Source organism: Mus caroli, unplaced genomic scaffold (genome assembly GCF_978045245.1).
Source record: "Mus caroli unplaced genomic scaffold, Mus_caroli_1 scaffold_7, whole genome shotgun sequence".
NCBI lineage: Eukaryota > Metazoa > Chordata > Mammalia > Rodentia > Muridae > Mus > Mus caroli.
In genome coordinates, this window is record NW_028227262.1 from 142,394,706 (window position 1) to 142,409,802 (window position 15,097).

General features: G+C 41.3%; 1 pseudogene; it reads right to left on the reverse strand.

The window, feature by feature from the left end:
• Positions 1 to 1,669: 1,669 nt before the first annotated feature.
• On the reverse strand, positions 1,670 to 2,357 carry LOC115031316 (small ribosomal subunit protein eS6 pseudogene; annotated as a pseudogene).
• Between the last annotated feature and the right edge of the window lie 12,740 nt (positions 2,358 to 15,097).

Genomic DNA, 15,097 nt, shown 5'->3' on the forward strand with positions numbered 1-15,097 from the left:
AGTGGTGGCACTGGCCTTTAATTATACTATTCAGGAGGCAGAGGCAGGTAAAGGCCAGCCTGGTATACAGAATCCTGGTAGACCAGGACAGCCAGGGCAACACAGAGAAACCCTGTCTCAAACAAACAAACAAACAAGATTAGCACTTCTACTCATCTTTCACGCCTAACCATGGAGCCTATAGAAATGTTTACATTCCTCCACAGAATATGGGGACTGAGAAGAGAAATACTAACCACAACCCTTCCCCTAACCATGCACACTGACTTCTCTTCCTTAGTTGTCCTTCTGTGTTGGCATAAGGTCCCTGTTATAGTTAATCTTCGTTGTCAAAATCGACTAAATCTAGAATCAACTGAAGGAGGAGCCTCTGGGCACCTGCGAGGGATTTTCTTACTTAGGCTAATTAAAGGATAAGACCTACCCTAAATGTGGGTGGCACTTGCCATCTGCAGCCCTCCCAGAGGGAAGAGCTTTTACCTTTTGCCTGCTTGCCACCCAGTCCTGCTGGTCTGTCCTACTGTTGCTGCCGCTGCTGCTGTCACAGGCCAGCTTCTTGAACTGAAGACCTTATCTCTCCAGGGATCCTAGAGGCCCTCGGAGCCAGATTGGGACTGCTGAGCTATCCAGAGAAGCTCCTAGTATCTTGGCCTTTCTGGTATAAGGATAGCCATTGTTGGACTATCCTGCCAGTATTGTATAAGCCAGTCTTGTAATCCCCTTTTCATGTGCATCCATTCTACTCCAGAGAACCCAGACTAATGTAGTTACTATGCATGATGTCCTGTTCTGGACATTGTAACTATACTCACAGTAAAAATGTCTCCCTTTTCTCAGTCTAGCTAACACACACACACACACCACCTTCAAACTTCCCTCCAGCGCCAAGCCATGGGCATTCCTCTCTAAATTTGTTCTTTCTTCTGCCTTGTTTTCCACAGTAAAGACTTTCTCTCTTCATAGTGTAGAACTTCCTCCTCCATCATATCTGCCTTTTTTCGGTTTCATAGAGAGACCTAAATTTCATCATGATATGGATGGCTCAACTTGTCTGGTGACATAACTTCATTCCCTTCTGCTTTACACAGTTTCTCTTTTGAGTAATTCAGTCTACTTCAGGTTTCTGCCTGAAACATTGAGACTTCCTCCTCTTGCTCCTGATGCACCTCAAGATAAGATCTGGGAATATGGAGCAAGAGTGGGAGGGGTTTATCGGGCCTGAGGGCAGTGATGGAGATAGGGTAAGAGCACACACTGAGTTGCACAGGATGATGAGCAGGTCCTTTGTCAAATAAAAGATGTTTTGGGGATCTATGACTTTGGCCAAAACAAATCGCACATTATCATTTCATAATACGATTGTTACACTACCTCCACCAATCATCACTGCTTGTAGTTATGAAGTTAATGCATTAATATATAAGACAGTATATGACTATACCATATACCCTTCAACACAAGTTTCATTATAATATTTTATGTAGTTTTTTGTTGCTTGGGGTGTTGGTTGCTGTTTATTCAATCATTTTTTTACTTTGTTTTATGCATGTATACAATGTGTTTTGATCAAGTCCTTCATCCAGGTCCTTTCTCTAGATTACCACAGATTCCCACCAGCACATCTCCCACCCAACTTCATCTATTTTATCCCCCATCTACTAAGATCTGATCAACTCTCTCTTACTTTTAAAGAGGTATTTTTGACTGGACACAGAAGTATATGACCTCTCTTCAAGGACAGCCTATGTGTCTTGGCAATCTATTTCTAGTATTTTTCTTTGACTTCCTCCATTTGCTTGGCCAAAAGTTTAGCATATTCTGTCATTTCGGCCACACTTTTCTTAGTGTGTTTCGTGAGATGAACATGTTGGCACTGTGCTGAAGGACATGTAGAGTGACAAGATGCTGAATCTTGGGTGCTTTGGTTCTGGGATTCTTTGTTTAAGGCTTCTGACAGTGTATTGGTGGACATCATCTTCTTTGGAGAGATTGAAAAGCTTTCTGATTCTGCCAGCTCCTTTGGGTCCCAATCATTGCCTTCGCTCCTTTTCTAATATAACCGTGGTGTTGAGATCATTTGGATTGGCTGACTTGGGCTTCCTGTCTCCATCTCTCCTTGGTCTATAACATGAATGTCCCTTACTGAACAGCAGATGATCTCTACCATGGGTCGAGACTTTCATTTTCACCACTGATTTGGACCATATAACACTTGCATTCTTCACCCAGAGCATCAGCAGCTCATTTCTGAACTTCTCATAGAAAATACAAAGCTTGCATTCATTGTTCATGTCAATGATTTTCTGACAATTGGAAGCTGGGAGTATGATATATAGTTTCCTCTCAATTATGGCCATAGGGGCACCACATGGTGGGGGGTGGAGGGCAGGGAGCCATATGCCTATTGTTAACCATCGAGTTCAGTTGGTTAACATTTTTTGTTGGTAGTTTATTAAGTTGGGGCTGTCATTCTGTAGTCATGATTGGCTTTGAATTCACTGTGTAGACTAAACCAGACTCTAACTCAGAGAAATCCTCCTACCTCAGCCTTGTAAGTACTATTTATTGATATGAGCCACCATACCTAGCTTGGTTTTACTTTATACATTCAAACATATTGCTTGTTGGCTGGATATAGTGCCACATGCCTTTAATCCCAGCACTTGGGAGTCATGGGCAGGTGAACTTTCATGAGTTCAAGGCCTGCCTGGTCTACATAGTGGGTTTCATGACAGCCAGAGCTACATAGTGACACCCTGTCTCAATGAAGCCAACAAAAAGATACTCTTCTTGGTGATATATACATTTGGTAGGGTCAACCGGAAGGACTGCAAACTCAAATCCAGCCCAAGTTACATAGTAAGAACCTGCTGAGAAGGATAGAGGGAAGGGAGAGAGGAAAGGGAAAGGAAAGAAGGGAAGAAAATGTTTTTAAAACTATAAGCTTTATCACATTCTAAGGGGGTCTATGATTGATTAACAACTGCTAAGAACACTTGTCTGAGATCCTCAGCATTCTTTACTGGGTTTGGAAGCAATAGGCTTACACCAAGAGTTTGAATAAGACACCCCAAAAACAGTGAGGCCATCAGCACCACCACTTTCCATTGACAAAAACGTAACAATATGGCTTCCTCTGGCTCCACAGGAACCCATGACATGCAAGCTGAGCATCTTGCAAGGAAAAGCTAGTTGGGTGAGCTTCTACCCATCTCTGCCTCCAGGGCAAAGCATATTTAGTTTCCCTCTAACTCTAGGGATTTAGTGTGAAGGACTCTAAGTGCTTGCTCTCCTGCCACTGCTTGCTCTCCTGCCACTGCTTGCTCCTTCTTTTTCTCACAGGCTCAGAATGAATAGTATTTTCCTCCCCACTTTCTCAATTTGAGCTCTTCTACGTTGTATGTCTCTTCTACTCTGTGATATAATGTCTCTGCTTATGAATCAAAGCCTGAGGATAGATCTTCCTCAAAGTAAGAGAGAAACTCCAGGATCTACGTTGGCAAAAATTGTCTGTAATCATGAGAGCTTTGAATTTACTATTAGGTAGAGATCGCCAAAGAGAAAACATATCAGTTACACACACACACACACACACACACACACACACACCAACCAACACATATGGCATCCTATTATATAATTAAGTCACAGAGTAGTAAAAGTAGATTGCCATCTTTATGACTGAAAGAACTTTGGCCTCGGTGTAGATGGTAGAGCCTTCAGTAGAATGATAGATACCATCCTGATTAAGTGAAGAACTTACAGAATAAGTGGTTATGTCCACTTCATAGTGTATACCTGGTATGCAGAAAGAAGACTGGAAAAGAAAGATAGAGGGCAGTGGTGGCACATGACTTTAATCTCAGCACTTGGGAGGCAGAGACAGGCAGATTTTTGTGAATTTGAGGCCAGCCTGGTCTTCAGAGTGAGTTCCACAACAGCTAGAGCTACACAGAGATACCCTGACTCACAGAAACAAACAAACAAAGATGGAATTAATAGTCTCGTAAGGAAAATCTCAACACTGCATAATGTATTTAGAAAATATTGCCATGGGGCTACTTGTTCAGGAAGGCAGGAAAATTAGATATATAACTACAGCATGGTCAGAAGCATAAGGGAAAAGCCACCACAAAGAAGTGAACGCGGAGGTCACCCCTTTCTGATAATCATCACTGTAGTTCATCCCAACAGCATGTCAATGGGATAAAAGAAAAGAAAAAGGCAGAAAATAAACAGGGAAAACTGGGTCAGGATGCTATCATGTCATGGATGCTGAATGTGGCAGAGGGAGTAACGGTCATCTAATAGGAACAATGTCCTACTCCTGGGATGGATAGTTAGGTTACCATGTATGGCAAAGGGAACTCTGCAGATCTGGCTGAAGTATAGAGATGAGACTATCGTAGGTGTTTGAGTGGGACCTGTTCTAATCATTCAAAACAGTGTGTCAAGAGATGTGAGGTCTGATTTGCCTTTTGTCATTCTTCCCTCTTGGACTAAGAAAGCATTTCATGTTTTTAACAGGAATTTTACAAAATGGATATTCTAAAGAGACTTTGAATATTTTAGATAGACTGGAGAATCTGAACTTTATATGGTTTAGAGAGGCTTCAAACTTTGGAATAAAATTTATATGTTCTAAGTAGAAAAGTGAAACATTTCAAGTATTTGAATTTTTAAAGTCTACAGGACTTTTAAAAGCTAGAATGTTTTGTGTGTTGGTGATGATAATATGAAATCTGGGAGACAAGAGTATGTTTATTGGGCTGGAGAGATTGCTCATTGGTAATAGCACTGACTGCCCTTCCAGAGTTCCTGAGTTCAATTCCCTGCAACCACATGATGGCTCACAACCATCTGTAATGGGATCTGATGCACTATTCTGGTTTGTGTGAAGACAGCTAGAGTGTACTCATATAAATAAAAATAAATAAATCTTTAAACAAAATCTTTATGGCTTAGAAGGGTTGTGTTTCTGTGTCACATTGACGAAAGTCAATTGTATTGGTTAGTTTTATGCAAGCTATAGTCATTAGTGAGGATTCTCAATTGAGAAAATTCACACATTAGGTTGAACTCTAAGCAAGTCTGTGCAGCATTTTCTTGATTAATGATTGATTTGTGAGGGCCCAAGTCACTGTGGGCAGTGACACCCTGGAGCTGGTGGTCCTTGTATAAGAAAGCAAGACGAGCAAGTCATGAAGTGCAACTCAGTAAGCAGCGTTCTACTATGGCTTCTGTTTCAGTTCCTGCCTCTAGGTTCCAGCCATACTTAAGTTCCTACCGTGATTTCATTCATTCATGGTGTCTGACCTGGAAATTGTAAGACAAAAGAAACCCTTTCTCCCCCAAGTTGGTTTTGGTTATAGTGTTTTATCAAGGCAGTAGACATATAGGGGTTAATAATTGATAACTATAAAACATAAAAATATATAATATATAGATGAGTTGTAAAAGGTTCTATATTGAAGCTTTCTCCAGAGTAAGAGACTGCTTACAAACACAAACCCAACACACAATCCACAAATCCACACTTATCATTGCTGCAGACTATGGTGCTATTACAGGGAAAACCAAGTCAGCATTGCATCTAATATCATCAAAGGTGGTTCAGATGCTTGCAGCATGGGTATCAGGAGAGGAAAACTGGGTTTATCCAAAACATTATTTACAATTAGTTGGCTGAGACTGATTTAAGTCTTGTGGGAAGAAGGATTCTGAGGCCAATTCCAGGTTAAGCAAATCTTGTGCTTTAATCTTACCTATCAAGTAAGCTGACAGACAGTAGCATGAGAAACCAGGGTATGGCCATGCGAACCCCATATTTACCATCTATGCAATGTGATTTAAGAATGATAAGTAAGTAAAAAGATCTGTCATTGACATCGTTTGCTATTTCCTGGAGGAGGAGACGTTTGAACCGATCCTTGAAATGAGGAAGTATAGTTTCAGTAGACAAGGAAAAGGGAAGATGGTACAAAGGTAAGAAGGGATGGGAGTTACAACTGTGGATGCCTTCTCGAGTTCTGTCTACCCAATTATTAGCTGCTCTCAGTTCATCAAGATGTCTCTGAAGCTAGGATTCTGTAACATGGAAACACTGGCATGCCTTATAGTCAGTATAGAAAACACATGTGAAGGAGAGTTCATTTCTAGATTCCCTTGTGGCTCTTCCCTGCTAGTGACAGGATATGGAAACATGAATTTGAGTTAATTTCCCCCCCCCAAATGTATTCTAATGGTTTTGGTTTTTTGTTTTGCTTTGTTCTGTTTGCTTGACTAGTTTTATTTTCTGTCCTCAAATGTCCTTCCTTGAAAGCTGAAGTGATGGCAGCTGTCTCGCATCTCTGAATGGTTGCTCTAGCAGCTGGTCCTGTATTCAGTCACTCATACTCCAGTGTCCCCAGTGCCCCACGTGAAGTACCTAAACAATTAGCTTAGCCTCCCCATCCAGCCTCTGACGCCAAAAGTATCCTATCCTCTGTATTAAATCTTTTCCTACCTGAAATATCTAAAGTAGCATCTTGTTGTTATATTAAGTTCTCCTATGGGTAGAGGTGAAGTGTAGGTGTGGAAAGTGTAACAGAAGAGCGAGAAGAAATCAAATGGGTGGAATAAACAAGGCTGGGGGAGGGGCAGACAGGAAGTGGGGATATGCTGGTGGGCAGGGTTAAGGCAGATCCTAGGAACCTTAGTGCAGTCACGTGGAGTCCAAATCCATCTTATGGGGAATAACTGTCCCTGGTAAAGTGTCTCTATAGAGCCCAGAGACTAGATGTAGGAGAACCATTGAAGATACTGATGCAGTTGCATGGTATGAGGTGACCTGATATTAGGTATGCATTCTGGGCATGGAAAGATAAAATTTCAAGGTATGAGGAGAGGTTGAAGATTGCCTCTAAAATATAAAAGATGTAATATTGCTAATAAAAGCTCATTTGGTTAAAATACTACTTTAACGGCTGGAGAAATAGCTCAGTTGGTTGCTAAAGCACTTGTCTCACGTACTTGAAGGCCTGATTTCAAATCCCCAGCACCTACAAAAAAGTTGGGTGCAGTGGTACAAGCTTGAAATCTCAGCAGTGGAGAGATTTGAGGTGGAAACCAGCTGATGACTGCACACATACTGTTAGTCAAGCCTATGGTGCAAAGTTCATGTGAATTAAAAAAAAATAAAAAAAAAAACATCTTAAAGGGGGAAAAAGAGGAACCTGACAAATGACACCTAAGGTCATCCTCTGACCTCCACACATGCATATGTACTCACCACTACTACACAAGGCCCCAATATATAAAAATATTAGTTTGTCACAAAATAGTTATAGCTATAAATAGGGCAGTGTATACAGAGACAGATGGCATTCCAGATGTTTTCACTTAGCCCATTTAAAATGAATACTTGTATTTTTCTCATTTTCTTTCTTTCTTTACAGGTGGGTGGAGGAAGATTTGGTAAACATTTTATTAGTCAAGGATCCTAGGGCTCTATTCACTGACACAATTACCTACAACTGCAGAATCAATGGGAAAAATATCCCTTCCAACACCTTGAATATTTCCCTAGCCCACAGAAGAAGGGGCAAAGTAAAGCAACACCCCAGGCATAAGTACTGTCCAGCCACCACAGTTGCTGTCCTAGTTCCTAGGCCCTAGTGCCCTTGAACTGTAGGCATCTCTACTAGGAGATTCTGTCTGGGAATCTCTTCTAGGCCCAAACACAAGCCAAGAATATCATAACATCTATTGTTTCAGTCCACCCTTCTGATGGTCATCATGATGTTTACTTAACAGGGTACAAAGGAGAAAATGGATGCTCTGAAAATGGACAAAATTCTCATCAGCACGCACAGCTGATTTGCTTTGTCACTGGGAAAACTGAAAGCAGCAGAGATTATAAGAATCAGGCCAGGGCAACCAGCATATCATTTGTCCTGTCTACAGCTCACCAAAGTCGGAGGCATCTGTGGGAAGACCGTGTTTATATAATGTTTTAGAAAATAGGTGAAGGAAATATTGAGGCTCAGTATTTAAGGTCTTTGCAGCCCTAAAGTTTTTTTCAAGATCTTCATTGCCTTGTGTTATCTTCTGAGTAATAACTAGAAGGTGTTGGGGGTTGGCAAGATGCCTCAGCAGGTAAATGAATATACCATGGAGCTTGGTAAATGTAAGTTTGATCTCTGGGACCCACATTGTGAAAGGAGAGAACCAAGTCCTGCAGGTGGGCCTCTGACCTTCACATGCACATTGCGGCATTCACATGTACAAAAGAAAGGAAGGAAGGAAGGAAGGAAGGAAGGAAGGAAGGAAGGAAGGAAGGAAGGAAGGAGGGAAGGAGGGAAGGAGGGAAGGAGGGAAGGAGGGAAGGAGGGAGGGAGGGAGGGGAGGAAGGAAGGGAGGAAGGAAGAAAGGATGTTTTAAGATATTTTTGTAAGTTGAGTGGGTTTTTTTGTAACAAATGAATTCTATTTTGTTAAGATAAAATGTTTAAATCATTTCACAGAGCTTATCTACCAAAGTCTTCACAGGATCTAAAATTGTTTCTCGCTCAATGGCGTGACAATCATAAATTGAAAACACGGAAGGTAGGCTGCCCAAATGGAGAGAAATTTTGCCATGTCTACCCTTTCATGATAGTGGTTCATTACAACAAACCTTTATACAATGGTCAGGGAAGAGAAGAAAAGTACAGTCTTTCATAGTCCTATAACGTCTAGGTCATCCGAACTCATCCTCTTGGCTAAAAATAAAAAAAGAACAAAGTTTCACTGGATCCAAGAAACATTGGGCAGGCTAATTAGTAGCTATAAACGGCTTTCAAAAGTGGGATGCTATATTTGTACATGCTAACTTCTTTTCAATAATCATGTTAATACCTTATCCACTTCACTGGTAATTGTATAGCACCATCACAATGCAATGATGTACGTTATAAGGAAGTCAGTTGAGATGATCTAATGATGCTGTCAGTGCAAGTCTATAAAGATCATGTAACACTGTCAAAATTGAAAAGAGATGATGGCACCACAAGTTCTACAACCATTAGAAGATGTTAGAGGGAGAGGGTGCCACGATCTGGGGCAATGTCTCTTATGACAGAGCTGCTCAGGCAGCTTAGAAGACAAACTGGCAGTCCTCGTCTGATTTTCTTTATCCAAAGGGTTTTTAGGAAAATTCTTTGTTAATTTTCCTCATGAACATCATCACATCAGAATAGGACAATGATTTTCAACAGCAGTTTGTGTTAGAAATGTTTATTGTTCCTTGGGTATGTGTTCCAATGTCAATTGCACCAGATAATCATGACTTTTGCAGGGAGAAAGAGTACATTTTTAAAGTTTGGTGAAAGAGAATACTTCTCATTGTTTCACTTTTAGAAGAACCCTTGGCAGTATAAGAAATATTTGTTATAAAGGCCACACGTCACAGAAGAAGAGACACATCTCTTTACCGCATGGTCAGTTTTAGAGAGAAGCATTTATCCTCTCTCTACATACATTAGATTTTTAAAAAATTAATCCTTAAGAATGTTCAACCCAAACAGAAAATGAAGCTTCAAAGTGTAATATCGAACACTTGGAAGTCTTGGGTTTCTAGTCTCTGAAGTTTTGTGTTACATGAGGAGTTTTTATTGAGCAAAACTTTCAAACATGGAGGCATGACTTCTGCTAAGACTATTAGATAATGAACATAGGAAGTAAGATATATAATGAAAATCTATACGAAGACTAGCGTGTGTTGCACTCAGAGATTCCACCTTTGTGTTCTGAGAGTAGAAGCTCTGTCACTGATCTGAGCACATGGCTATGTTAGGATGGTGCGAGTGGAATATAGTCTCTCATTCTTCCGTCATCAGGGTAAACATGTACAGTACACACAGTCTACATAACCATGGGAAATAGTCTTGCCCTTCACTGTCCTGACCAATAACAGGGCATGTAGCTGAGCCCTCCAGTATCTAGAAAACTCTCTGCACTGCTAACTAAATAAATGTGCTGTGTTACTAGACAGGATACTTTATGATATGACCTCTTAAAGGACTTTGTGTGTTAAAAGTGTATCACAAAATCAAGGCTTGGCTAAGACCTTTCCAGCTGACTTCTGTTGTCTTAGAGTAACCATTACCATCTCGTCCACCTCTTCCTCACTTCTAAAAGTGACCTGGTTTGGATGCTAAGTTTTATCATAACACAACACATATGTTTGATAAGAAATAATGTGAATAATGTGTCAAGACAGTCCTGCTGCAGTCTACGTGTGAGAAATGCATGTGAATGAATGGGCAAACTGCAGGAAGACACAGAGGCAGCTGTGAGCCCTGTCCTCCAGCTTCCCTGCTTCTAGGTGTTGGAAAAGTTCTAGAGACCAGTTGCTCATGATACTGAACACCAACTAAGACACTAAGATTTCTCCTTTTCAATATATTTTTAATTTTTAATTGACAGAGTAATTGTACATATTTGTGAGATACCATGAGACGTTTCAATCCATGAACATAATATGCAATTAGCAGATCAGACTAATTGGCATATCCATCACCTCAGACATGTATCATTTCTTTAAGTTGAGAGCATTCAAATTCTGTTAGCTATTTTTAAATGCATGGTTAATCGTTGTCTATCATAGCTATCCTAGTATACTGCAGAACATTGGAAATTTTTCCTTCATTCCAGTTGCACCTGTACCTTATTCATCATCTATTCATCCTCATCTTGACCTTTTGCCTTCCCAGACTCTGGTACCTATTAATGCATTATCCAGAGCATCTTCCCTCAAGCTCCCCGTGTCCTGACTCTAGTGACCCCACACTCTATATACACAGCATAATATATTAACTCTGTTTTCTCTTTTTTTTCTTTCTCTTCTCCCTCTCCTTCTCCCTTTCCTCCTTCCCTCTCTTGAGACAAGGTCTCTCTATGTAGCCCTGGCTGTCATGGAATTTGCCCCATCTGATCTTCTCGAATTCAGAGATCCACCTACCTATGGCTCCTGTGGACTGGGGGATAAAAGCCATGAGTTACCATGCTGGCTTCAATTCAGTGTCCTAGTTTAGAGGATGCTGATATCCAACACTTTCATCCTAAAGAAAGAAATGAAATTTATTAAGAGAAAATGAAACTGTTGCCATAAACAACCACTGCCAGCAAATGCAATGCATTGTAAGAATCTAAGGATACAAAGAGGAGATGAGCAACAGAAATGTTATTCTAGTGTCTAAGGCTAGACATCCAGGATGTCACAAACTTTTCTTGCAATCAGCTTACTTGCCATTGATTCATAATGAAATGTTCCAGTCCTCTCTGGCACTCTTCTATAGCATGGGATAATGGCCATGCTTCTGTGCTGGTTCTTGTAAGCAGCAAACAAGAAAGAACACGGACAAAGCAGCAAATATAAATGCTTAATTGTGGTCATTTTTATATTTAAAAAAATGAATAAGTTTTCTTCAAGCATTCTCTCTTTCTCATGTGTGTGGGCACATGTGTACTTATGTATGCATGTATGTGTGTGTGTGTGTACCTTCATGCCTAAGGAAGACATTAGTTATCTTTCTCTTCTCCTCTTTACCTTATTCCCTTCAGACAGGCTCTCATTGAACCTGGAGCTCATTGTACCAGGCAAATCCTCCTGTCTCACCACTACTACCAGTCCTGGAATTACAGATGTAACTCCATACCCAGTATTTGTAGTAAGGTTGCTGGAGATCTGGACCCAGATCCTAATTACTAGGCACCAAGTGCTCTCATCTACAAGGCATCTCCTCACCCACATACTAGGGTTTTAAAAAGACGTTCAAAATTCTAAGTGAATACAGCTATAATTATTATTAAAATGTGTTCTTTGGACCTTGGTGTGTTAGTCAAACAAGTATTCAAGGAGTGACTTTTATTCAGAATGAATGTGTTTGAGCAGGGCATAAAGGTACATACCTATAAGCTCAGCGTTTTTGAAAGCTGAGGTAGGATTGTGACTTCAAAGCAAGCCTGAGCTACATAGTTTCAAACTAACAAAAAACAAGAAACTTGGAAGTAGATATCCAAGTTGGAAGGTGGTAGTGCATGCCTTTAATCTCAGCACTAGGGAAGCAGACACAGGTAGATCTCAGTGCTAGCCTGGTCTACATGGCAGGTTCTAGGACTGCCAGGCTATACAGAGAAACTCTATCTCAAAAAAAAAAAAAAAAAAAAAGGAAGGAAGGAAGAAAGAAAGGAAGGGAGGAAGGGAGGGAGGGAGGGAGGGAGGGAGGGAGGAAAAAAGGGAGGGAGGGAGGAAAAAAGGGAGGGAGGAAGAAAGGGAGGAAGGGAGGGAGGGAGGGAGAGAGGGAGGGAGGGAGGGAGGGAAGGAGGGAGGGAGGGAGAAAGAAAATAGAAAAAAAGAGGATATTTTTCATTCAACAGAGCTAAAAATATAATCAAATCAAATCAAAAGCTAGGCATCAGTATACATACCTTTGATATTAGCACTTGGGCATGGAAGCAGAGGTATGTGATGTTCAAAAATCCAAAGTTTACCTACACGGTGACTCTAAGGCCTCCTTTTCTCTGCCTCAAGCAGGTGGTGGGATGATTTGCTGGTTTGCATATAGGAGGGCTAAGATCCTCTTAGGAGAATACTGGGCTGCACAAACTAGAGCTAAAGGTTGCACAAATAGTCCAACGTCTAACCTCCACAGTCATAGAAAGAGGGTTGCAAGAATATCAATAGGAAAAAAGAGATTAGGCAGTCCAAAGGAGGTAGAAGGCATATCCAGAGTCAAGAATTCCAGGTAGTTATTCATAGGCCTAGTGAGAGGTAGCTGGGAGACTGTCTGCATCCTTCATACTAGTCCTCAAAGGCCAGCAGAACTGGCAGTGACAATGCTCCTACAGCACTACCCAAACCCACCAGTAAATGGTGAGGTTGGAGTACCGCTATGGAAGGTGAGCCGATTCAAGTCAATGAAAGGCAAATATATAAACACCGAGGACCACCTGCAAGAGTTTAACAGCTGCTTCTCAAGGCCACTGTGAAAATAGACGTAAATACATGCAAAACCTCTTTGGGGAAAAGCACTTGAAATCTGTGAGTCTTCAGAAGTCCTGCCAGATGCTCCTTATAACCCTGGGAGCAGAGATGAAGGTCTCCTACAATAGACAAAAATACAGAACATTTTTCCTAAACAGGTATGTGGTGCAAGGTGGGAGATCAATGTCCCAGAGATCACAACGAATCGAACCGTGTGTGACAGGGCTAGAAAGATGGCTCAGCAGTGAAGAGCACTTCCTGCTCTTGCTGATGACTTGAGTTTGCTTCCCAGGGCCACACTGTGGCTCACAACCGTGCACAACTCCAGTTCCAGAAGGTATGAGTTCTGCAGGGACCAGGCACACACATCGTGCACATGCATGCATGCACACACACCCCTCACACATTTCAAAATAGAATAAACACATCTTTAAGACAAAGTTTTAGCAGTGATCCAGGATCAGCACCCATAGCCCCGATCATTCTGACGTCTTTGAGAGGTGTCCTCCCAAGAATGAGTTACATCTCGGGCATCCCTTCAGCGATTACTTAGGAGCAGAGAGTCCCGTGCTTCTGCTTCTTGTTTTTCCATTTCTCTTCTAATCTTGTTCATTGTTCTTATACACTGGGAAGTTTAGTAGGCGATTGTAATCGTTAGGTACTTCCACCCTAACCCATATGGCAACAGTATGAATAATTAGCAGGTCTCTTTAAAATATTTCCCTGTAACAAAGGTACTCTCTGACTCCCTTACTTTTCTCAATAAGAATAGGAAAATGTCCCAGCGGGTGGAGGACTCACTCAGCAGTTCAGAACACATACTGTTCTTTTAGGGGATCTGAATGACATTCCCAGAACTGCATCGGGAGCTTCTTATCACTTAAGTTCCTGGATACATTCACTGATGCCCTCTCCTGGCCTCTGAGGCTGCGTGAACACGAGCACATTCACACAGAGGTGTACATATATACGCATCAATTTTCTTAAAAATTGAAAGTCCCACCAGGCAGTGATGGCACACATCTTTAATCCCAGCACATGTAAGGCAGAGGCAGGCAGATCTCAGGGTTTGAGGTCAACCTGGTGTACAATGTAAATTTTATGATAGTCAGGGCTACCTAGAGAAACTCTTGTCTTGAAAAACAAAACAAACTCAAAGTCCCCTTCTCTCTTTGGATTTACCATGCAGGTTAAGAAACTGCCATCTGGCTCAGTGACTCATAAAATGATACAGAGAAAAGAGTGTCTGAAATTTTAAATGGCAAGTATGGGGGGGTGGCATTAAATCACACTCCAAAGCACTGAGACTCCAATAATGAAGAAACAAATTAGGGAGTTATAGGGGAAATGGATAACTGGTAATATATCCTGTTCTTACAAGTGTGAGCACAGCTTTTCTTAGCCAAGTATGTTATTTAACTATTTGATTTGTTCATCTACATATGCCTTCAAGTTTTCCCATAAGATTTAGTGTGGGACTAGCAAGATTTTGCTGAAAGGACCCTGATATAGCTGTCTCTTGTGAGACTATGCCAGGGCCTAGCAAACACAGAAGTGGATGCTCACAGTCAGCTAGTGGATGGATCACAGGGCTCCCAATGGAGGAGCTGGAGAAAGTACCCAAGGAGCTAAAGGGACCTGCAACCCTATAGGTGGTACAACATTATGAACTAACCAGTACCCCGGAGCTCTTGACTCTAGCTGCATATGTATCAAAAGATGGCCTAGTTGGCCATCACTGGAAAGAGAGGCCCATTGGACACACAAACTTTATATGCCCCAGTACAGGGGAACACCAGGGCCAAAAAAAAAATGGGAATGGGTGGGTAGGGAAATGGGGGAGGGGAGGAGGGGAGGGGGGGCTTTTGGGATAGCATTGGAAATGTAATTGAGGAAAATACGTAATAAAATATATTTTAAAAAGATTTAGTGTGGGAAACATCTATTCTGTTGCTATCTGAAACCCAGCAGTTTCATAAAGATCTGCATAGCTGTGGCTCCAAGAATTCTTAAAACTTGTAAAAAAAAAAAATCAGTCATCTTTAAATCTCATTTTGAACTAGTAGTGATGTGCACAACATGGTAAGTTTCA